This window comes from Natator depressus, chromosome 1, assembly GCF_965152275.1.
Source record: "Natator depressus isolate rNatDep1 chromosome 1, rNatDep2.hap1, whole genome shotgun sequence".
NCBI classification, from domain to species: Eukaryota; Metazoa; Chordata; order Testudines; family Cheloniidae; genus Natator; species Natator depressus.
In genome coordinates, this window is record NC_134234.1 from 87711644 (window position 1) to 87738259 (window position 26616).

The window sequence follows — 26616 nt, forward strand, 5'->3', positions numbered from 1 at the left end:
AAAGTCTTCAACAGACAACGATAAATATAGCATTACACATATAAGTAAAACAGCTACACATAAATATATATGGCTATGGGTTGTTCAATCTGTAATCTGTATTTCTCTAGATGCCCTTAAGCCACTAGAGCCAAATGGAACCTTCCCTGCAGATAGCATCTGGGCAGTGTTCCTAAATGGCATGTTGTCACACATGCCATGCTCTCCTGTGACTTGAGTCTCCCTCTGGCTCAACAGCAGTTATCACTCCTATTGCTGTTGACATAATAATCATTTAGCCAAGCACTGTGTTATTTCTTCACTGCAACCCATTTTTAGTTATTACTTTACTGAGATTCTATGCAGATTGTCTCTTTAATCATAAAAAAAATGTCTTCTTATGTGAAAATATTTATTTTCAGATGTCTTTGCTAGCAATGCCAGGACTGAGCACTTTCAGGAAAGGCTGATGATAGAATAAGTTTCCTACATTTTTTTTATTTATAGGGACATAGCTTGCATCATATCAGTGTTTGTCATTAATTGAAAGAGTACTTCCCCAGCACTGAGGTGGGTCACAGCTGAGATTGCCAAAAGCAGGACAGACTGTCAGAAAAAGGGCAGACACATCAACCCATGATATATATTCTATAATTAGATTTAACCAAACCTGCAACCACTGTGTACTCCTGTATTGCTAACACTAGCTTAATATGGAGCCACAAAAAGTCTCCCTCAGGCATTCCAGCCACTATTACCACCCAGACAAACTGGACTTCTGTGTTAAATAATAATTAAAACCAGAAATCACATTTACTAGGTTCTTCCAGTTCCAAAGAACCAGCCACTCACCCCAGGTCAGAATATACTTCAGATCTTACCCAAAAATCACACTGAAGCCAATCCTTAGTAAACTAACTATAGATTTATTAATAAAAAGAGAAGGGGAGAATTATTAAAAGGTTAAGGTGAATGATATACATTACAGCTGATTTCAGAGTCTGTAGATCAGGGTAATAACAGTGATGTTAAATCTGGTAGCTTTCAGTAAGCCTCTCTGGGCCAGCCAAAACACTGGGGTCCTCAGTCCACTGTCCAAAGCTCCCCTGGTTAGAAATCACAGTCCACAGATGTGGGTCAGCAATGAGGAAGCAAGATAATGTCACCATCTCCAATTTATAGCTTCAGTCCACGAGCCTGGAAAAGTACTGGCTGAAATATGGAGCCATGCATTACATATTCTTCGTGCCTTGCTGAGTCATGAATCCATTGTCCACATCCTCTCTGAGGCATCCTCAAGAGGGGCCCACTAGAAGAGATGATTCTCCTTAATGGCCCATCAACACATGGCTGATTAGTCTTGATGTAAATCTGTCTTGTGTGTGTTATTCAAGAACCCCACATGTTTAGTAAGAAGCATATAGTAAAAATTCATACCTTCATACCCACATTCATACCTTCATACACACATTTCATTGAGATAGCATTGTTCCGTAGATTACAACTTTTCTAATGATACCTTACAAGACACACTTTGTACATGATTTATTGCAATTCTGTAACAGTGTGACAATATTAGTGTAGGTGGTCACCTTCCCTTTTATACAGTATCACACTGTACACTCATCTCATTCTCTAAAATCTGCAAACCCACATCATAGTAGGATATCAGGATTATCAGGGTTATTAACACCTAATGTTGTAATGTGGTGCTGCTATCGGTCATTTACCAGCGTGTACATGTTTGGTCTCTTCTCCATTCTGATATATTTGAAGTCTGTGAGCATATAAGTTTCCTAAGGGAAACTTTTGTTGGCAGCTCTTGGAGATAGCTGGGAAACACTCTAAAATTATTATAGTTCTGAATTTAACATGAATGGAATTTAAAAACAGGGCAGTGAAATATTTGCATAGTATACATAAGAGCAAAGAGAGCCTGTGCATCAAACAAGAGTAAGACATTATTACAAAGGGACAGAGTCTGATCTGACCATCTTTAATTTTAATGAAATCCGCTAACTCTAAAACCTGCCTGAAATTATATTTAATGCACAATGAAACTGGTCAACAATGTGGCTCTTTTAATGGCTATCATAAAGATGGACAAAGGCTGACATTAATTTTTCCTCAGAGCACGATTAGAATCATTCAATTACTAACATGCAATGAGATTGTATCAGAGAATGCTGACTGTATGTGAGTAGGAGAGGAAAATGAGAGAAAAATCTGTCAACAGTAGTGGGGTGAAATAAATGATGCTACTTTATGTGTTAGAAAGATGTAATCTGATTAAAACCGTACTTGAGTTTACCAGCTCTGACTGGTCACAAATGAAAGAAAAAAGGTTTGGATCTCAGGTGAGTAATTAAATGGCTCTTCTTCATTCCAAAAATGTGCCATAGCTGTTAAAAAAATCCATGCAAGTAGCACATCCAATTGCCCCGAAAGGCAAAGAGAGAGACATTTTGAAACTGACATAGTAAAATAAGTCCCCCTAGGTTAACATGCAAATTAAAATAAATGAAAAGGTCCTTGTAAAAATTGCAGAAACCCTACAGAGAAGTGGAAAAAAAGAGATAGTGACAAATACTTCATTTAGCTGCAATTGTGATTTAAGTACTGGGTATATGCTGCAATTCCTTAGCAGAAATTACTTGGACAGTTCAGTAGCTGACTATTTCAACCATAGTACACAATCAATTTATCTTGTCTAGGTCCACTGCTACTTAGCAAGATATAAAGTTGAAATGTGAAGGGGACCACACATTCTGTATGATTTTTGTCCACTGTTATTGTGTCAATGGACATCCTAATTCTGGTATAATTAGTTTCATTCACCCAATTTAATATTGTGTGCCGGTGTGTGTGTATACCAGATTACTCTTGAAATATGTTTATACCTGAAAATATAGGACTGTAATTATGAGCCTACCTAATTCTAGTTCATCTACCTGAAGATTCTAGTTACAACCCCCTAATAAAATCCTATTTGGGTAACAGGTAAAAAAATAATAATGCAATACTGTAATTGAATTTTAAAACTGTCTGGACAATTTTATGACTAATAATGATACATGTCGTTATACTGAATATGCTAAAGTAGAAGTAAGCAAATGTCCTGTTTCAGGTTGTTAGCTGATCATCACAGGGACCAACAGAGTATGCCTGGCCCTTCCACTATATGCACAAAACAGCTCAATTTTCAAAGTGTCTTATGGGAAGCTGTCACCTCCTGTACGTAAGAGTGACGTGCTTGATGGAGAGTTAGTCTTAACTGGTACAGTAGGGAAAATTCTATGTTTGTAACAATTCTGGTTAACATAATTATAAGGGTCTGACTTAACCTTAAAAAAAGCAAGGAAGTAGGCCAATCTGTTTCTACAGTGTTCCATTGCACTTAAGAATACTGGGTGACTTTATACCAGGGCAGCATATGTGCTACAATAGCAGGTTATAATGCAGTAAATAAGGACCCAATTTCACAAACACTGAACATGCTTACCTTTAAGCACATGAGTAATTTCATTGACCAATGTGAAAAGAGAAGGAGGACTTGTGGCACCTTAGAGACAAACAAATGTATTTGAGCATAAGCTTTCATGAGCTACAGCTCACTTCATCGGATGCATCGGATGCTGTAGCTCACAAAAGCTTACGCTCAAATACATTTGTTTGTCTCTAAGGTGCCACAAGTCCTCCTTTTCTTTTTGCGGATACAGACTAACGGCTGCTATTCTGAAAATTGACTAAGGTGTAAGTGTTTGCAGCTTTGGAGCCTTAGGCCCTGATTCATTACTGTGATTTTTATTTGTAATACCAAAACACCTAGGAGCCCCAGTCACGGACCAGGACCCCAAAGTATAAACACAGAATAAAAAGACAGTCTCTGTATCTATCTGTTGTCTCTGGTCTTATATTTATGTTGTAAGCTCTTTGGGGTAAACAGATGGGAGAGCACAAGGAAACAATGAGACAATACTCAGCATGGCAGGCAGTGGTCTGAGCTCACCAGCACTCTAACCATCGTAGAAGGGTTTCCATGGACGTCAGTGGGCTTGGGATGCGTCTTTTTGTCAGAAAACACTGATTTATCAAAACTAAAACTTTTCATGAAAACCTACCAGTTTTGAAGGTTTCTCAAGCACCACATGAAATCCCTGTGGACAGAGACCCACATCCCTCTGCAGGTAGAGAACTTCTTCTTCTTAGCATATGTGCAACGTGCCGCAAGTGGCACATGACCAGGATTCATCATCGAATTTGGTCCACTGGTTGGATCATTAGCTTCCACTGGTCGGGCCGGGTACTGATGGAGAGTGGGATGTGAATGCTGATCCATGCCCCCCAGTAGGGCACTCACACCTGGTATGTAGAAGCAGGGAGTCTGAAACAGGCAGAGGAGGGACTTCTTACAGCCCAGTAAGGGCCTCAGTCACTGGGCTATCCTAAGTTCTATTGCTTATGTGTCTGGGGTTTTACTGTGAAAATTTTTAAAAGGTCTCAGCTTTGATGTGGAACAAAAACAAATTTAAAAACCTTAACATATGTTTTGTGAAAATAATACTTGTTTCAGGTCAGACCTAGCTATGAAATATGGAAAAATATCATTTTTTTGTAAATTATAAAAAGGTAACTCATTTGAATATAACTGTGAATAAAGCAGCCATATTTTTTAAAATATATTTAGTGAGTATAAAGTTTCAGTCTGAAGCATTATGTGATTTGAAATAAGCAAATTATAAATGCCTATAAAGATAAAAAGTAACAATTGTAAAATAATGGACAGTCCTTTATCCATAGCAGCATTACTTGGCATTGCTAAATAAACTATCTTCAAACAATCTTTTCTTTTTTAGAATGACACTATTGATGAAAAATTGTCTTAGCTCTGAAAATAATGCACCCAGGTCACTGTTTATTTACTCCAGCTATCTCCTCTACTCCAACAACAAGCACCTAACATGAAAGTATATATTGTCTTCTTTTGTTTCCACTTGTTTTATCTTACACTGGGGAATTTTTCTCTAAAATGAATACTTCCTCTTTTATATTACTTTATTTATAATGTGGTCAGTATACACTAACCAACAACTCAATGCTGTTCAGGGGAAGTATTGTACACCTTTGGTGTGTAATGGTGTGCAAATTGTCTTCATTAGACCAGAAAGTGTAATATCCTACATAAATATGCTTCTTGGAGGGAACTTATTATAACTATGGTTATTAAATAGAAATGATCACGCCATAACTACACATTTCATCCAATATTTTCCAAAGTGTCCACTAAATTTGGGTGCTTCCATTTTTGGATGCCTAACTCCAGAAACTTGTAAGTGCATCAAGTTGTGCCCTGAAAGACCAGTGGACTTTTTAGGAAATGTGGACGTTATGATTACTGACAAACTCTCCCTTTGCAGTGGAGTTTCAATGGTATTTTATAGTTATGATTCATTACAGCATTCATTTATATTGACTGTGTTCCACTTACACTCACTGATCATAATGTGTTTTAACTTATTAAATATGTTACAAAAACAATATCCAAGAAAACTAAGAAATTATGGTATTTGCTTTGACTACTGAACGAACATTAAAGTAATTTTGAACTTCATATACAAATATTTCAGTACCAGATTTGAGCCTGATTTTGTCCCCATTGAAGTCTGTGGCAAACTTTCCGTTGGGGTCAGGATGAGGTCCATTTTCTTTTTTAAAAATGACAATTTAAATATGTCTACATATTAGATTATTCTTAAAGGTCTCAAATAACTAATGAAACATGTTGTGAGTCATATTCATTCGTAGGACAAAGTGCAGTCCTCATTCAGAACTTTCTCTAATATTTATATATTACACTTTTCACCCATTGATCTCAAAATGCTTTAAAAAGGCAGGCACAAATTATTATCCTCATTTTAATTGCTGGGGAAACTGAGGCACAGAGAGACCTAAGAAATCTGGGAAAGGTAACACAGGAAGTCAGTGGCAGAGCTAGCAGCAGAACCAAAGTCTCTTGATTCCTACTCCAGTGCCCAGTCTACTGGTTCCTGCTGCCTGTGATATTTTACATGCAAAATAGTACCAAATGACATTTCTGTTATGAAAACTCCTGCAGCCAGTCAGGGAGTGTGGTCAATCCGTCAGTTTCTGTCAGGTTTCCAGGAGACTGGCTCAGCTGCAGGCTGTCCTCTGACACTTTGCAACCTTAACAACAGCCTTTTAACATTTTTTTGTTGTTTGTTTGTGTGTGATTAATATATAGGGGTCCTGTCTTGCAATCCCTTATTCACACAAATATCCCTCACTCATGTAAGTTGCTCCACAGACTTCAATGGAATATGTTGCGTGACTAATGTCTGTCAGGATCCGTCTAGGCTGAACTGAGCACTTTGAAAGTGCAAAAAGGAATTAGGCATTCAATTGTCATTGAAAGTCACTGGAAATTGACTACCTAACTCTCTTAGTCCTCTTTGAAGAGCAACCCAAACTACTTAAACAGCTCAGTTCTGTAGCCTTTTCCCAGGCAAGTAATTCCACTGAAGTTAATGTACTTAATCCGGTGAGGAGTAATGAGTGACATAGGTCAACATTATAGAAATTAGCCCTAAGTGAGCTATTAAATTACTCTTGGTGTTTAAAATCTACAAAGAACTGTAGAAACCTTAATGAATTCATCCTCACAACATCCCAGTGACAAAATTACAGTAGAATGGTATTATTAAAAAAGCCTGGAACACCTCAGTTTCCGAAGAAGCCGATGGCAATGGACGGTTCTCAGAATCTTGCAGGATTAGGCCAAAAGCTCTTCTCATGTGTGTTGGATAGCTAGTTTTTTATATGTCATCTTGTGAGAGAATGTAGTCCTTTGGTAGTAGCTATGTAAAATATTCTCAGGTCAGCTTTCAGCAAAGGGAAAATAAAAACAGGCATAACTCTCAACAGTAACAGACCTTATGCATCTACTGTAATTTATCAACACAAGATTTGTAATGTAGTCCATTTAAAAAAAAAAAGTTATCAATAAAAGAGTATACTTGTTATACTTCTGTTAAAATAGTTTACAATACACCATGTTCCGTTCAGAATGATTCCTCCCTGAAAAGCTGTACCAAAAAAAGGCACTAAATTTTACTACATTTTTCCAGGAATTATTTATACAACCTCTTTCTCCCCAGAGAAATTTGAAACAAAGACATATGATAGCTTGGGATAAGCATCAACCTTTATATGAAAAAAAAAATCTCTGTAATATATAAAAAAGGTACATCCACAATAATATTTCTTTAACATTTGCCCAATAAGACATGATGATACAGTCCAGTAAGAGACTCTGTAAGCCCTTTCAAAACACTAAAGAGGTAACCATTCCTGGTTATAAGGTAATTTAAGTTATGCACTTCCCATATATCTCTAGGAATACTCTGTATGAATTACTAGTAGGGTAAATCTGGAGATTTATAAAGAAGCAGTGCAATTGAATTAATGACAGCATGAGGGCAACACAAGATCATGGATATATAGTCAGCTCATCACATGAACTGCTATCTGAAAGCAGCTTGTAAACGTATGTTCATATATTCATATAAAAACAGCTTTTAGTGTTCATCTCTCTATTACATAATGGCTGCCATAGAGACCATTAGAACACCTATTTTGGAAAAAGAAAACTATTGCTGATACATTGCTTATACAGTAATGTATTTGCACTCTAATTTATTAACACATAAATGGAAGCCTGCACACAGCTTTATTCATTGCAACCACCCCAATTCTTTGTAGCATATTTAGGATCATTTTGTATGTATGTCAGTTACTTCAAACTACAAGTTTCTTTTCAAAAGGACTTTTAAGTAGTGTACATTTACCATTACCCAAAAGCTCTTAGTTAAAGCATTGTTCTCATCAAATATCAATAACCGACCCACTGGCAACTTGAACATAATGTATAGCTCTGTCATGAAAAAGGAATAGAAATGCAATTGGTTTGCTTTGCTTTGAAAACAGTTGGCTTCAGTTTCTTTCCAAAAAATATCCCAACACTTCCTGCACATTTTGAGGTTATGAATGAGGAAAGACTGATGATAAGGAGGTAGCAAGGTTAAAAGGTTTAAACTGTGTGGTCCCCTGCCTTGAACTCACACCTCTAGTACCATGAACTCCAGGTACAGCCGTTGCCTTCCTACCTTATGTCTGCCTCCTTCACCCCATATTCCCCTGACTCTTCATAATATCTGTCATTTTTTTGACACATCCCCTCCCCCGCCTATTCCCAACTACCCCTTCAGTCCCACTCCCAACTCCCATTATCTTGTCACCTGAACTGGCCCCGATATGGTGACACAGGGGCACCATCTTCCTTGAGAACAACCTAGCTTCAACCCTACTGGTAACAATGTTAGATGGTGCCCTCATGTTTACCTCAAAAGTTAAAAGGTTGTGGCAACCATCTTGGGAAGGTCAAGCTATTGCTTCATTGCCACTGACAGTAATGGGAGATGGCTGTCATTTTGGATATGGGCAAAATGTCACAAGACTGAAGAAAAAAAAATTAAGAAATTAATGAGAACCCTTTAAAAAAGTTGTGAGACTCATGATAAAATAGTGGCAGTTGGCCACTCTTCTGCTCCCTCACATATTATACAATCATAGGGTTAGAAGGGGATGCAAGTGTCATCTAGTCTAACCCCCTGTCATGATTTGGGATTTGTTCTAGCTAAACTATCCAAGATAGAGTGCTATCCAGCCTCCTTTTGAAAACTTCCAGTGAAGGAACTTCCACAACCTTCATAGGCAGTCTATTCCATTGTCCTACAGTTCTAAGAGTTAGGAAGTTTTTCCTGAGATTTAATCTAAATCTGCTATGCTGTAGTTTGAACCCGTTGTCTCTTGTCCTGCCTTCTGTAGCAAGAGAGAACAACTTTCTCCATCTTTTTTATGGCAGCCTTTCAAGTATTTGAAGACTGCTATCATGTCCCCCATTAACGTCTTATTTTCCAAACTAAACATACCCAGTTTCTTCAGCCTTTGCTCTTATGGCTTGCTTTCTATCCCTTTGATCATCTTTGTTGCTTGCCTCTGGATCCTTTCCAGTTTCTCTACATCATTTCTATGCATTGGATCAAAATTGGACACAGTATTCCAGCTGAAGCCTAGCCAGCGCCGAGTAGAGCAGTACTATCACTTACCATGACTTGCATGCTATGCCTCTCTTAATGCAACCCAAAATTGCATTTGCTTTTTTTGAAATAGCATCACATTGTTGACTCATGCTGAGGTTGTGATCCATCACAAACCCCAGCTCCTTCTTAGCAGCGCTGCTGCCAAGCCAGTTATTCTCCATTCTGAATTTGGTTTTTCTTCCCTAAGCATAGCACCTACCATTTGTCTTTATTGAGTTTCATTTTGTTGTCTATAGCCCAGTTCTCCAATTTATCAAAATCCCTCTGAATCTTAGCTCTATCCTCCAAAGTGTCTGCAACCCTCTCTAACTTTGTGTCATCATCAAATTTGACCAGTATGCTTTCTATTCCTACATCCAGGTCATTAATAAAGATGTTAAATAACACTGAACCCAAAACTGATCCCTGTGGAGCCCCACTTGAGACCTCCTTCCAATTTGATATCATTCCATTAATAGTTACTCTTTGTTTGTGATTGTTTAACCAATTATGAATCTACTTAATGGTAGTTCTGCCAACCCAGCATTTCTCCAGCTTACTTATCAGAATGTCATGTGGGACTGTGTCAAAAAACAGGTATATTATGTCTACCACACTCCCCCATCCACCAAAGCAGCTGTCAAAGAAAAGCCTTATATCCCCATCACACACTATCAGTTTCTTTTTCCCTTATACACTACCCACATCTCCAAACAAGCTGACATTGTTTCATTTTTTACCCCAACTTTAATGAACTGCATTTCTGTGGTCTGCTCCTTAGGTCACTTGTTCCCAGTCTGTTCAACCCTTCAGATCTGCAATAGACAACAGGACTCGGTGAAAAATCTTTGGCCCGCTTCCTGTATGCTTCACAAATAAAGACAAATGCGGGGTATGTCTAAATTGCATCTAGGACCATACTTCCCAACATGGGCAGACATGCACTAACTGTGCTTGAGCTAGCAAGCTAGAAATGGGAGGGTGGCCACAGCAGCATGGCAGAGCCTCCCAAGTACAAGCTACCCCACCCCCTGGATCCATACTGAGGTGGCTAGCCCATGCCATTGCTCTTGGTGCTGCAGACACACTGCTATTTTAGCATGCTAGCTGGAGAAGAGCTAGGGCATGTCTATCTACCCTTGGGAGGAAGCATGTTCCCAGCTGAACTGGAGACATACCCGCTAGGTGCTTTAGCACTATTAGGGGCATCCCTAAAAATATAGGACTTCACTAGGAGTTAGGGTGAACAGCATCTATCAGTAGGTCCTCAAGAGCTCATGAGTTTGATACCTATACATAGGAGTCACTTGGCCCACCACTGAAGTGGAGCTGCCTCTGGGAATAAACATAGGAGCTATTTAATAAAGCACTCCAAGCCATGCCCTTCTCAGAGATCTGAGGATCACCTAATTTTTCCTTATCTCCATACTCTGGATTTCACATTATAGCTATCATCTTTTGCAGCAAGGACTATATATCTAGATAACTTTTATAGACCCCATTACCCATAGTACCTGTGTGCTTCAGAATCTTTGAAGTATTTATCTTCACAACACCCCTATAAAGTAGGGAAGTACCGTTCTTCTCATTTTTACAGATAAGGAATGGAGGCACAGACAGATTACGTGATCTGCATTTCAAAACACAAGAAATATATAGTGGAGCAGGGAATGGAACCCAGGTCTCTGAAATCACAGGTTAGTTCCCTAACCGTTGGCCCTGCTTTCCTCTAACTACTCTGCATTAAACAGTCTGCTAATTAAGTGATGTTGTAAAAGAATATTCTGTTCCTGAGTGATACAAGACACTCTCCTTCCTACTATGGGTTGAATAGCTACTTCTTTATTGCTTCTAGCCTCAAAGGGACCAGGGAGAATACAAGGGAGTTGGGAAATAAATATGCGGTTCTATTTTTATAACACAGAATCAGCTTTCACATAAGACTTAGTAGAATTTTCTGATGACATATATTTTGCAGATCCTCATAAAATCAAGAGAAAGGTTTTTTCTACCTGACACTATCAGCATAGTTAAAAAACCAAACCCATTCATGAAAATGTAGCAGCATGATTCTAGCACAGAACACAGCAAGGAAGATTGCATTTCAAACATTTATCCCCACTGAGACTGCAAAATTAGGCAGTGCACCATTTAGCTGGAACACTTTGCTCTGTTATTGTGGAGCACCGGCAGGGATAGTAGATTGCACAATGACCCAGGAAAAGAAATGTTTCTTCTATGGGGGACACATGCATGCAGAAACATTCAATATTTTCTGACTTTGTCTAGCCTGTCAGTAGCTTTCATATAATTCAACCAAAATAGAGATTTGTATTTTGTAGCTTATGGATATATTAATATATTTTGGACTTATATTTAATTTAAAACTCGAAAGAAGAAGCTATCACTACTTCAGGACCCCCAAGATATACTTTCCTTGAACAATGATAAGTCCTGAAAAAGGGTTAATAGATACTGTAGATATATGATAAACTGCCATCATGAGTGAAACAGGGAATTTTCCTTTCTTTAAGGAAAGCACATTTTTTACACTTTGCTTCTCTCCACCTCATCGATCATTCATTTTAAAATCTCTTTTGAAAACATGTATTTTCTTTGTTGTCTATAACATTTAATTACTCTCTCTTCTTCTGCTGTTATGGTTTTATTTTTATTTTAGTTTTTAGTTTTAACTTTGGACTGTGAGTCAAAGCTAAGGCCCTGATATTACCTTGTTACAGATGAATCCACAGCCATAAACAGCTGGTGTACTGAAAGGGAAATAACCCCAGCCCTTGAAGTGACTGTGGAATGCATAAATGGGTGCTTGAATATCGGATAAGAGAGAGGAAAGTAGAACGACTGAGTGAAAATGGAGTGAATGAAGGGAGACAGAAAGATATTAGATATAAGATCTTTGGGGCATTTTAAGCACTAGATCATCTAATCCTTCTCAGAACAGGCATACACAACATGATACTTGAAATATTGCAGTCATCAACCTTGTTTACATGGACACTTTCACCATTGCTACATTACCTCTGCTCTAGAGGATAAGAGGGACTTGAATAGCAATTTATGTATATTCCATTAGCATCTAGACACCTTCACCAAGATTGAAGCCCTATCATGCAGAAACACTTAGTAAAAGACAGTACTTGCTCTAAAAGAGCTGAAAATCTAAATAGAGAAGATACATAAAGGGTGAATTAGAGGTAGAGATTCTTGCCCAAGGTCACACAACAGGTTAGGGGCATAGTCAGGAACAGAACTCAGATCGCCTGACTCACTTTCAATTAAACCAAACTGCTCTCTTATTTTTAATATAATATTTTAATATAATAAATATGAGGTAGCTGTATTTGAAAAAGGTTGTGATGATATCTCATGTTTTACATGAAAAAATAATTCATGTTAAGTTGCATATGAACACTGTCATGTGAACTGAAAATGGTGGGGAGATCATAAGTAAAAGGAAGTAAAAAATGACAAAGTCATTAAATTGATAGGGTATGTTTAGGGAGTACCAAACATGAGGTCTAGTCCAGGTAAGGTCTAGTCCATTTCAGATTTTCATTAGTCCTTGGCAGGCTGAAGTAAACAACACATTAATGAATGCACAGATAATATTAATTAGAAACAGTTTGAACACCAGTAAGGACAGAAAAGAAAGTAGAAAAGGGACAAGAGACACTAGAAATTTGGGCAGGGAATAAAAACATTATATTCAGCTTTGGAAAATGAAAGCTAGCATGCACTGTGGAGCAAAGTGTAGTATGAAATACAGATATGTAATGTGATTGACACTTCTGGAAAGGATTAATATCCCATAGGCTGTAGGGGTGAAATTATACAGCAAATTAGACACGGCAATGACAGACGTGACAGAGACCACTGCCTATCATGTTGATCAATATTGTTTCATTATTTATTTGTTCTCCATCATCTGTCTATATCAATTTGTTGCTTCTTAAACTTAGTTTGTAAGCTCCCTGTGGCAGGGACTGTCTTTTTGTTCTGTGTTTGTACAATGTACAATGCCTAGCACAATGGGGTCCATGACTAGGCATTTTAGTAATGCAAATAATAAATAATAACTGTGGGATGTGATATAGAACATAGGAACATACCAGATCTGTGGTCTACATAATCTAGTATCCTATCTCTGGCAGTGGCTTGTTCAAGATGCTTCAAACTAAGGTGCAAGGAAACCTGTAATGGACAGATATGTAAACAGCATGCTGATAGGGGAAGTTTACTCTAACCCCAGGGAGTTCACAATTGTGTTCTGATCTGAAGCAGATGGTTTATATCACCTATACATTTTTATGGTATGTAATAGCAGTCAAAAAAATCCAATGACATTTTGGGCGGAATTTATAAAGTCTCTATATTTGATTTTGATCCGACTTAGATTGTTTTTAAACCTGTGCTACTCTACTGAGCCTCTACTGAGCCTGTCCTGAATTTACTTGGGTGTGAGTGAGATCAGAATCATGTCCTTCATGACATGAGACAGAGATGGAATAGTTCCTCTCTTTTTGCTTCATTTTGACTGAAAATGGAATATTTTGTTCATTTCCTGGGCTCCGCATGACCAGAAAGTTATTGATAGAGGAAAGGAAGTTTAGAGAAGAACAAGAGAAATTATTAGGGGTCTTAAAGACCTGATCTACAATGAAAAATTAAAAAAGTCTAAATCTGAATGGCTTTGCTAAGGTAGGACATAGTTTGGCTTAATTTATTTATAGTAATTTCTATACCACGCATCACTGTAGTATCTGAGCGCCAAAGAGGGAGAATTATTTAACATAATAAAAGAGATAATTGGAGTAATGGGATGAAATCAAGAAAGAAAAAATGCATATCAGGGACACCTTTATGTCATTTAGCTCTATTAGGCTGTGGAAAAATTACCTAAAGGAAGTACAGGAGACCCTAGTACTTTGTAATTTTTTTTTTATATAGGATGGATTAAAACATGAATAAATGTACAACACTGAATAATCTTGCATTTGCTGGGTGATGGATTAGAGCCATAAAAGGATTTTTCAATCTGCAGATTCTGTGGGTCAGGCTCTGCTACTCTTACTCGAATAGGACATTTTATGCAGCAGCATAGTACTCAATTGGAATGTGAATGACAGAATTAAGCCATAATAAAGAGTGGGACTTGTTACTTAGAAAAAGGAACAGTACAGACACTGCAATACAGAGCAGTGAACTCTTTTCCTCCAAGGATAATCATACACACACACACATATATCTCAAAATATCTTTCATGTGGTAAAAGGAATAATGAAGAGTGGTATCTGGTGGATCCAGACCTTTGCTACTATTGAACTTTGGCAGTTTTTTGTGAAAATGTTGGCTGTTAAGTATCCTAGGAGTAGTTGTTAAAGAAGCTTTTTCAGGCTATGGAATGCTTGAACTGGATTTTTCAGAAGTGTACTCCTTAAGGACTATTACAGATAATTTGTGGTGTGTAGCAATTTTTCTCAATACAGAGCTGGAGTTAAAAGCAGGAAGTTTTTTTAAGTTCAGGAGGATATTTCAAATCCAATCACCAAATGCTATTTCTCTGGTTAATTGGAAGAGAATGGGTCAGCTTTGGAAGCACCAGGAATTCTGAGGAATCTTTAAATATCTTTTAAGCTACAAAAGCCAAAATATTTTATACTGGTAATAAATAAAATGAAAAAAAAAATCTATGCTGTAAGTGAGTCATCTTTCTCCAAGTGTGGAAGCCTAAACAGGTTGAAAGCATTTCTTACATACATGTGTAATATAATAATTTTCACCTTTTTATATTCATGGGGTCAATGTGAGGGCTTTGGCTTCTTTGATCATGGGACGTTGTTCTGGGGAGACAGACTGCTGATAATCATAAAATCATACAAATGTAGGGCTCGAAGAGACCTTGAGAGGTCTTCAAGTTCAGCCCCCTGAGCTGAGGAAGGACCAAGTAAACCTAGACCATTCCTGACAGGTGTTTGTCCAACTTGTTAAAAACCTGCAATGATGAGGATGCCACAACCTCCCAGGGAAACCTACTCCAGAGCTTAACTACCCCTATAGTTAGAATGTTTTTATTAGTATCTAACCTAAATCTCGCTCAAGCACCTTACTTATTGTCCTACCTTCACTGGACATGGAGAACAATTGATCACTGTCCTCTTGATAACAACCCTTAACATATTTGAAAGCTATCATCAGGTCCCTACTCAGTCTTCTTTTCTGAAGCCTAAACGTGTCCAATTTTTGTATTTTTTTCCAAATAGATCAGGTTTTCTAAATCAGTGGTTCTCAAAATTTTGTACTGGTGACCCCTTTCACATAGCAAGCCTCTGAGTGTAACCCCCCCCCATATAAATTAAAACCACTTTAAAATATATTTAACACCGTTATAAATGCTGGAGGCATAGCGGGGTTTGCGGTGGAGGCTGACAGCTTGCGACCCCCCATGTAATAGCATTGTGACCCCCTGAGGGGTCCCGGCCCCCAGTTTGAGAACCCCTGTTCTAAACCTTTTATCATTTTTGTTGCTCTCCTCTGGACTTCCTCCAGTTTATCCACATCCTTCTTAAAGAGTGGTGCACAGAACTGGACACAGTACTCCAGCTGACATCTCACCAGTGCAGAGTAGAGTGGGACCTCCTGCGTTTTATATATGACACTTCTATTAATACACCCCCAAATGATATTAGACTTTTTTGCATCTGCATCATGTTGTTGACTCATATTCAATTTGAGATCCACTGTAACCCCCAGATCCTTTTCAGCAGTACTACCACCTAGCCACTTATTCCCCATTTTGTAGTTGTGCATTTTATTTTTCCTTCCTAAGTGTAATACTTTGCACTTGGCTAAGTGGTAATACCACAGAAAAGTCTTAAGAAAAGAAGACTGAAGGGAGACCTGATAACAGTCTTCAGATATGTTAAGGGCTGTTGTAAAGAAAACTGTGATCCACTGAAGAAGCAATTGGTTTAATCTGTGGCAAGAAAGATTTAGGTTAGATATTGGGTAAAAACTTTCTAATGAAAAGGGTAGTTCACCTGTCAGGGATAATCTGGTTTTACTTGGTCCTGCCTCAGCTGAGTGGGCTGGATTTGACAACCTTTTTATGATTCTATAGATTGATCAAAGTTCTAAAATAGTCTTTTATCATTAAATTATGTACAATGACTACAAAAAAAATCTGTTATCTTAGTGGAGCAAAAGGCTGTTTTAAGGACTATATATGTGAACACATACATAGATAGATATAACTTAGATTCTTTACTATTACTTTATTATATATTACACCAATACTTAAAGTATTTAATGGTGTGGGCATAAATAATAATGAGAGTTCTTTTTATTAACTGATATAAAAGACATTCTCGTTGCAGTCCTTTTTTCAAACATACTACTCTTAATAGGGAGTCACTTCAACAGTTGAAGGAAATGACTGACAGATGGCATTGTTTCATTCTTTTATAAACACAGTTGGAATGAAGCTTGAAGGTGAAAAGGAGATTTTGTCTGTAAAAGAATGAGGAGTGTGAAAGGGAGTCTGCACAGCCTCTAACCATTCGGAAGAGTGTTAACTCATGCTCCACAAGTTTTGTCCTTTTCTTAAAAACGTGACTGTTTACAGACAAGAAAATAAATAGATTACCAACACTGCCACATTTCAAATGAGAATGACAGTATATTGTGCATGTCAAGAAAGGTCAGTTCAAGATTCCATAAAGACTTGCTGTGATTAACGGAGCAAGAGGCTCATGCTACACAATTTTAAAAAAGTTCATTTTGGGAAAAAAATCCCACAATGTCTCAAAACATAAAGCCATAAAATAACATCTAGTTAAGTATATTAAAGTATAATTTTGAAGCTGAGCACAGCTGAAGCAATGAGACTGTTTATCAGTGTTTCAGTAATAAATATTTAGCACAATTGGCTGCCATTGATGTACATGTGGATGTGGATGCCCTTGGAGGTTAATAGGACCTAAAAGTTTCCAGAAGACTCCAAGGGAGAATTCTGTTCTGCTGGCAGACCATTCTACTGATGGAATTGTTGAAGTTCAGAATACTTTTTCCCATAACCATTAATTCAGTAATCCTCAAATGGACTCTCAATCTACCGTGCTGTTATGAGCCCCAAGAATTTACCATATGACCTGTGATGGATGAAGTGAGAGGAGTGTCAGGATTTTGTAGAATATTGTTGGCCAAAGAAGTCTTGTTCTGAGTCTGACTAAATTCAGCAAATAGTATTTTAAGTTGTATTTCTTATTACAGTACAGAAGATGAAGAAATTTTTCTTTGCCTCCACCCTAGACTCGGCGTGGTCTTGCACACTGAACTGGTATAGATGGAGAACCAGGTTACTGAAAGCTACCTCATCTCACCTACAGAGTGGAGATTTTCCTTAAAGTGAAGTATTTTGTGTCATTTTGTGGATAAAATTCCACAGATACAGATTGTGCTGTGTGCTTACTTGACGCCAGAGAAATATCTTGAGCAGACAACTGCTAAATCTTCTCCACTTTGGTTTTAGCTGGTGTCATTCCATGAGATTATGGAGGAGCTCTAAGCTGGTTGTAGCCTGTGTGTTGGACCCATGTCCCTCCCAATCGCTGAAAACCAGCAGAAAAGTATTGAGCCCATTATTGGTTGAGTCCTGAGAGTCCAGGTGCCTGCTTGCATTATGAAAGTTGTTGCAAAGCATCTGCTCCAGAAACCTTGAAAATCTTACTAACTACTAATCTGTGTCCAAGTTTCCCTTTTTGGGGAGGTGGGGTGGGGTGGGGAGGGGAATAGAAAGGATTATGGCCATATAGTTTCTGGAATCCTCAGATTTCCTTGACATTAGTTAGAAAGGTTTCAGGCTTGCATAATCCCATGCAAAACAACAGATAGGGACAGAATGTCAAGCACATCCAGTGTCCCATGAAGACACAGTTATGTGGGGACACTCCTTGTGTCACTAATTCCCCCATTGTCCTATTATTAAAACTGTGTGTTTCATTTATGAAATTGAAAAGAAGTCAGTGGTCAGTGTATGTTCCACACATGTCCCCTCTCACCCACTTCCTGGGGTCCAGGCTCTTCCCAGCCAGTAGGTATTAAGCCAGGGTGGAAGAGAGGAGCTGTGTGGGTGGATAGATGGAAGAGAGGGAATTCAGGTGCCCCATGTGGTTATTATTTGGAATTCCTAGCAAAAAAAAAGAAAAAAAAACAGATGAAATTCCTTATGCAGCATTCCCAAGTGGGGATAATGCATTTAAAAACATAAGAACATGAGAACAGCTGTATGGGGTCAGACCAAAGGTCCATCTACCCCAGCATCTTGTCTTCAGACAGTGGCCAATGCCAGGTGCCCCAGAGGGAATGAACAGAACAGTTAATCATCAAGTGATCCATTCCTTGTCACCCATTCCCAGCTTCTGGCAAACAGAAGCTATAGACACCATCCCTGCTCATCCTGGTTAATAGCCATTGATGGACCTATCCTCCATGAATTGATATAGTTATTTTTTTAACCCTGTTATAGTCTTGGCCTTCACAACATCCTCTGGCAAGGAGTTCCACGGGTTGACCATGCGTTGTGTGAAAAAAATACTTCTTCTTGTTTGTTTTAAACATGCTGCATATTAACAGCTAACAGCTAATTTAGACCCTATCATTTTATATGTATAGTTGGGATTATATTTTCCAATGTACATTAATTTGCATTTATCAACATTGAATTTCATCTGCCATTTTGTTGCCCAGTCACCTAGTTTTGAGAGATCCTTTTGTAGCTCTTCTGCCTGGGATTTAATTATCTTGAGCAGCATTGTATCATCTGCAAATTTTACCACCTCACTGTTTACCTCTTTTGCCAGATCATTTATGAATATGTTGAATAGGACTGGGCCCTGTACAGACCCCTGGGGGACACCACTATTTACCTCTCTCCATTCTGAAAACTGTCCATTTATTCCTATACTTTGTTTTACGTTTAAACTTAAGTCTGAATTTCCTGAGTTTCTAGTGCTTGGTGTTTTTTTTTTAATTTGATTGTTTGTTTGTATCTAAAATGTTTAATTAATTATTAATTAATTATTAATTATTATTATTATTAATTATTATTATTATTAATTATTATTATTATTATTATTTTGTGTTACCATAGTACCTAACAGCTCCAATCAAGAACTTGGACCACGTTGTTCTAGGTTCTGTACAAACAAAGAACAAAAAGGCAGCCCCTGCCCCCAAAGTTCTTACACCCCTAAAGCCCCCCACCCCACTGCAGTATCTGGGTGTCTGGCTGTCTCCTCACAACATTCCTGTGAGGTAAGGAGGTCCATGATTTACAGTTTGGTAACTGAAGCACAGAGAGACTAAGGGACAGATTTTAAAGGTGTTTTGGTGCCTAAAGATGCAGATAATGACCTAGTGGATTTTTCAGAAAGTTTGGACACCTAAATGCCTTTAAAAATCTGGCCCAAAATAACTAGTCCAAGATCACACAGGAAGACTGTTTCAGAGGAGAGAATTTAACCTGGATTTTCCAAGGCCTAGGCTAGTGTCCTAACTACTACCCTATCCTTCCAGCCAATCTCTGCTTTCGTTAATTCCATCCCTCTACCTTATATTCGGATAATGAGAAGGTCCCTGTAAGGTTTTTTACACTAAATTACTCATGTACTCTCAACCTTAACTTCCTCGTAATGCAAATTTGTCATGGAATTTTATTTTTTTAAATATTATTTAAAATGTCATAGATGGACACTAAACTCAAAGAGAATGTTAGTTTACAATATTAGTTACAATTTGAAGATATGCAATGTCAACCTTAAATTGTTTTCTAAATTTTAGCTTTTTAGGCCAGATCCACCAGGATGCTCTAGATGCCTGACACTGCTCTAGAGGAGTGTTTCTCAACTTTTCCAGACTACTCTACCTCTGAAGCCCAAGCCACGGCACCCAGGCTGAAGCATGTAACTTAGCTTTGTGCGGCCCCTTGTTGCATGGGGCCCCGGGCAATTGCCCTGGTTCCCACCTCTTAACACTGGCCATGCACCTGTGACTCCCTTTAGTCTATCCTGCAACCCCCCCTTGGGATCACGACTTCCTGGTTGAGAAACACTGATCTAGATGAAAGAAGAAAAGGAGGACTTGTGGCACCTTAGAGACTAACCAATTTATTTGAGCATGAGCTTTCGTGAGCTACAGCTCACTTCATCGGATGCATACTGTGGAAATTGCAGAAGACATTATATACACAGATACCATGAAACAATACCTCCTCCCACCCCACTCTCCTGCTGGTAATAGCTTATCTAAAGTGATCATCAAGTTGGGCCATTTCCAGCACAAATCCAGGTTTTCTCACCCTCTGCCCCCCCACAGACAAACTCACTCTCTTGCTGGTAATAGCCCATCCAAAGTGACCACTCTCTTCACAATGTGTATGATAATCAAGGTGGGCCATTTCCTGCAGAAATCCAGGTTCTCTCACCCCCTCACCCCCGTCCAAAAACCACACACACAAACTCACTCTCCTGCTGGTAATAGCCTATCCAAAGTGACCACTCTCCTTACAACCTGCATGAAAATCAAGGTGGGCCATTTCCAGCACAAATCCAGGTTTTCTCACACACACCCCCCACCTGGATTTGTGCTGGAAATGGCCCACCTTGATTATCATGCACATTGTAGGGAGAGTGGTCACTTTGGATGAGCTATTACCAGCAGGAGAGTGAGTTTGTCTGTGGGGGGGCGGAGGGTGAGAAAACCTGGATTTGTGCTGGAAATGGCCCAACTTGATGATCACTTTAGATAAGCTATTACCAGCAGGAGAGTGGGGTGGGAGGAGGTATTGTTTCATGGTATCTGTGTATATAATGTCTTCTGCAATTTCCACAGTATGCATCCGATGAAGTGAGCTGTAGCTCACGAAAGCTCATGCTCAAATAAATTGGTTAGTCTCTAAGGTGCCACAAGTCCTCCTTTTCTTTTTGCGAATACAGACTAACACGGCTGTTACTCTGAAACCTGACCTAGATGAGTTGACATACACCCTGGAAGACCTGTGCATACCCCCAAGGGTACGTGTACCCCTGGTTGGGAACCACTGCTCTAGAGCATTGCAAAGCAGCCGGAGTATGTTGACCATTCAAATTGGGTTAACAGCAGTTTTGCATTGCCAAAGCAGAACAAAGCAATTGAATGTATGCCCTAGTTTCCTCCTACCTGTTGCAATCCAAATTAGTGTATACACAGCTCCCCCAAGTTTCCTTCTACCTCATGATCCCTACATTTCCCTGCTCACATGCACCCCAATTTTCCTCTCCTGCTTGCCCTCCAGAATCCCTTTCACACAAATCCCCAAGTTTGCTTCCTTTATACACATTTCAGTTTTCCCCTCTCTTCTGCCTCCCCACAATTAAATGGATCTGGTGCGATGGGTAGATTTGGAAAAGACATATTTAGAATTAAGGGTAAACTTTTGCCATTTTAAAAAACTGAATTTATGTCTCAGCAGAGACTGAAGAATAAAAAAACTTCCCAGGAGAATTGCCCTATTTTGAAATAAACACTGCCTCCCACTCTTTCCAATGGGAGTAAAGCCGAGAATGAAGAAGCCATCAGGGAAGATGTTCTTTTAAGTTGTTACATTCTTCAGATGTATCCTATGTACAAGATTTTAGTGAGATTTAAAGTTTGAATAGTCTGCATTATTCCATTATTAAGTTCATTTGGGACAAAAATCATAATAAAAAAGGTCTGTCACTGTGTGTTAAAGCGTATGCTGTATTTTTCATACATAACAAAGAGGTTGCATCTCTGCTTTCAACCCAACTCAGCCTGGAGCCACAACTGGTACATCCATAATATCCATTTATTTTGTCTTCTCTTTTACACACATATATAATACATTAGAAATAATTTTTTTCTCTTTTTTTCTTTGTAAAAATGCTGTACAAATGCAATATTTTCCCCCTTTTGTTCATACTTAATCTTTTAGCGTAATGTAGATGTTTTAGCTCTTTATATTTGTCTCACAGGTCTGTGTTTATATTAAACAGTTGGTGTGGTTCTCTATTAATTTAATGCTATCTCAGCAAAGGAGCATGGACCAGAAGTCTATCTTGAGGTCCCTTGCAGTCTTATAATTCTATGATTTACAGTTTCTTAACTCCCTCAATTTCAGTGGAATCTGGCCTGATTTTTACACTGATGTTAGGTCATTCAGAATCAGGGCCTGTATATTTTCCACATAAGATCATATCTTATTTTGAAAGGAAATTAAATAGAAATGTGATGGTATTAAAACCTTTTATTTCATAATTAAGGTAGATATTTAAAATAAAATGAAATATCAGCAACAATAGTGTTTTATTAATTTGTGACACTGAATTAGACCTCTTCATGCTAAGAATTCCTCTACATACTCATACTAAATGAGGTTTGCACATTTAGCCCAGATTTTGGTAAGGAAAGCAGAGAGTCTTTAAAACAAAATAATTGGTTTCAAACTGCTGCCAGTGTCACTTTGATAGCACAATTTGTTATTGCCTCAGTTTTAAAAGAATAAAATAAAACAATCTTGTAATGGCAAATACGTAAGATCTTCTGTAAGCACATATTTAAATAATGAATCTTACTGCGTCTCCAGCAACAAAAATGAATCCTTTGATTGTTGCAAAGATAGTGTTAGTGGAACCTTCTGATTTTTCACTGAAATATGTCTCACAATGGTAATATCAGAATCAAAATACAATTGCAAAGAAAGTTTACAGCTGAAATGTTCACAACCCATATCTAATAGTCTGTCTTGGGAATAATTACTAGTAATGGGTATCCAAGGGAAATAATTGTCTGCTGCTGTGAATTAGGAGTGCCACAGGTGGTGTTAATCACTTGGAATGTATTGGAGTAGAACAGCAGCCAGAGCAGAAGCCTGCTTAAGTTTGATTTGTGTGACTATTGTTTCTGGACGCTTCAGACATAAATTGAGTTCATGGTAGTGATAATGTGCATTCAAGTTGTTATAATGAAAAATAGAGATCTAACTTTAGCTCTTCAATGCACAAGAGGAGTTGTGGGGGAGGAACTTGTTCTGTAATGCATTTTATAGTCAACAGAAACCAAACAGAAGGTCAATAGCATGTTTATAGGTTGCGTGTGTTGATTGGTGTATTTCGGAAAAAAAAAATCACCTATTAGATATTCTAGAACTTTGAATCTGTAAATTTTTCTATGTGTAACATTTCAGCTGTAAACTTTCTTTGCAATTGTATATATATATATCCAGGGTAGCAATTAAGCTTTCTCCAAATACCATTCTGAGTTATCACATTAATACCATGAATTTGACAGCACATCAGCAGCAGCTTACATCAATATGATGCATGCCTCAGAAACTGAGATGTCTAGAATTTACTTTAAAATAAAATTAAAAAATTAAACATAGTGATACTTGGATTTAATTGTAACAAATTTAAACCCACAGAAATAAACTCAGGAGAGCAAACTAGCTTGTGAATGGGATCAAATCCTTTTGAAGATGTAGATTAATTCAAATCTTCCCTAAATTGAATTCTTCTACTCTTTGCAAGAGTATGTAAATTCTAGACAGACTCAAACTCTAAACCAGCTACTCTTTAAAGAAAAAAAATGTTAAAACACCTTAGAGTTCTTTTCTAGCAGATAGGAAACCAAAGTCTGATTTAGGAGCCTTCTGTCTGTTATTACTTCTGATATCTTCCGAAGTAATTTTGCAAGCCCTCTGTGCATAGAACTCCCATTTACTTCATTGTGAATTTTCCATGGGGATGCTTGGAAGGATAAGACTGAGAAACTCTGTGGTAAATTAGTTCAAAACTCCAGTAGAGAGATTTGTAGCTTTAAAAGAAAGATAAAGAGGGCTAAAGATCAAAAATCAAGTCTCAAGTGAAGTAAGATTTAAGGGGTTTTTGTATTTGCCATCTTGTGGCTTGCTAAAATATATCTTCAAATTATAGGCTACACAATCCAACCCAGACGAGTTTTTATATTTATTATTATTATTATTTACTAAATGCTTGTGCACTGAATTAATTAAAGCGGCACAGGAAACCTGTGAAGAGGGAAGGTATTACAATTCCCATTTTACAGATAAGTTAGTTGAAGAAGCACAGATTTTAAGGGTCTTGGCCAAGGTCAGACAGCCATCTGATGGACAGCAGGGAAAAGAACCCATGTCTCCTGATTTTGAGTCCTGCACATTAGCCATTAGAATCTGGGCCATACCTTATTAAACTTCTTTTTGATTTCTAGATGTAGGATAACCAGGTAGAACAAAAAATGAAGAAAAATGCAAGACTGTTCTGACAGGAGAAAGAAAACAATGGAAGTAGTGAGCAATAGCACAGGGCCTATAGCAGAGGAAACTGAGAAGACCTTTGTCTGAGGGGTGTGAGGGTATATCTACCTGGCAGCTGGGAGGTGTAAATCCCAGTTTAGGTAGACATATGTGTGCTAGTTCTGCTCGAGCTAGTGTCTAAAATAACAGTGTGGGCAGGGCAACAAAGATGTGGCTCAGGCCAGCCACCTAAGTACATACATAGGGGGTTGGGTGGGATTGTACTCTGGGGGCTAGCTCAAGTCGTCACCTATGCAGCCATAGTCATACTGCTGTTTTTCGAGTTAGTGTGTGTACATCTATCCGATCTGGGAATCATACCTCCTAGCTGCTGTGTAGGTGTTCCCTGAGTGGCTGGGAGGCAAGCACTGGATCCTAAAATAGCATCAGTCCTCATCCTTATCGGTGGACAAACTCAATATTACAAATGAATTTTCTCTGAGGATGGACACATCATAACGGAGCATATCAGATCTATTTTTATATTGTCTCCAATGTGATTGGATCCATGCACAAGATGGAAAAAAAAAAATCAAGTTTCTGAGGATGCAGAAAGTCAAAACTGAAGAGAAACTCTGTATCATCTGCATTATTGAGGTAATGGAATGATTGAAGCGCTATAGAATTCTTTGTGTAATGGCTCTCAATACTCGCACAACTGGAATGTAAAACAAATGAATAAAGGCCTCACAAAAACACCATAATACACCTATACATTTTCAGATAATGTTCCAGTTGTGGCTAGAAACAATCATAAAATCATAGAATATCAGGGTTGGAAGGGACCTTAGGAGGTCATCTAGTCCAACCCCCTGCTCAAAGCAGGACCGATCCCCGACTAAATCATCCCAGCCAGGGCTTTGTCAAGCCTGACCTTAAAAACTTCTAAGGAAGGAGATTCCACCACCTCCCTAGGTAACGCATTCCAGTGTTTCACCACCCTCGTCGTGAAAAAGTTTTTCCTAATATCCAACCTAAATCTCCCCCACTGCAACTTGAGACCATTACTCCTTGTTCTGTCAAGATAATCAGTACTAAGATTCTCACTTTTATAATGTCCAAGATTTCTTGATACATCTGCAAAAATAGAATGAAAAGCATTCATGACGGTAAATAATCAACAGGCATACAGGTGTGGTGGGTACAATGCTATTGCTGACAACCACATCTCAACAAGACAAAAACTTAGCAGTGTCACATGAAATCTTACTGTGGAATGATGCCTTCCTTGCTCAGCGATGTCTGTCATATCATGATCCTCTGTGTAAGGGTGAAGAGAGCTCAGAGAAGCTTGCTTTTAAGTATCTTCATTTGTCTTCTTTTCTTTTCTAAGTTGCGATAAGGATATAGCCTGGAAGAAAGCAAATGTGCTGTCTTGTAAATCTAGCATCTCTTCTTCAAAGCCACCAGGCAACATTTTTGAAAGAGCCGAAGTGACTTAGGGGGCCTATGACTATTTTCAAAAGTGGTAGGCACTTAGCTTGAGATTCTTAGAGATACTTAGACACATTAGGCACTTAGGATTTTAGGTGCTTAAGTCCACCATTTAGAAGCCACTGAAACTTTCAAAGCTGCTGCTCTGCTGCCACTTAACCCCATAGATGCCTAAATTTCTACCTGGTAACATTTGCAAAACAGCCTTCACGTTGACACTGTCCCACAGCTAATGAGCTGCTTGAAGCCCTAGCTGAAACCAAAGACCTGGAGGCCCCAAAATGGGATTCTTAAACTAGGCAGGGCAACTCCTATCTCACCAGAAGGGCCCAATCCTCTAGGTATCCTCAAAGCAGGCTTAAAAACTGATAATTGCAAGTCCGCACAGCAGGAAAGCTTAACTCAAGGAGAGGGTTCATGGCTGAGGATCCTGATAGAGGGAGGCCTATCTCTGGCCTGTCACTTAGCACGCTAAGTCAGCCACTTCAATGCCTGAGCTCCTTTCCTGCTCCTCTCCTCAGCATTTGACTCTTGGCTAGCTTAGATGGCTCCCTGCTAAGATGGCTAGTGTCTGAAAATCCCTTCCTTAGGTGTCTACGGATACATTTACACTTATGGTGACATTCAGAGTACAGACACTGCAGGCCAGCTAGCATG

At 38.5% G+C, this 26616-nt stretch overlaps 1 long non-coding RNA gene across 2 annotated transcripts in view; it reads right to left on the minus strand.

Moving 5' to 3' along the window:
• Window positions 1-26616, minus strand: part of LOC141982396 (uncharacterized) — a 99227-nt gene that overhangs the window by 49984 nt on the left and 22627 nt on the right. For both annotated transcript variants that reach the window (XR_012638059.1, XR_012638060.1), the window contains exon 2: window positions 25736-25876. This is a non-coding gene — a long non-coding RNA (uncharacterized LOC141982396). The remainder of the gene's footprint in view (window positions 1-25735; window positions 25877-26616) is intronic.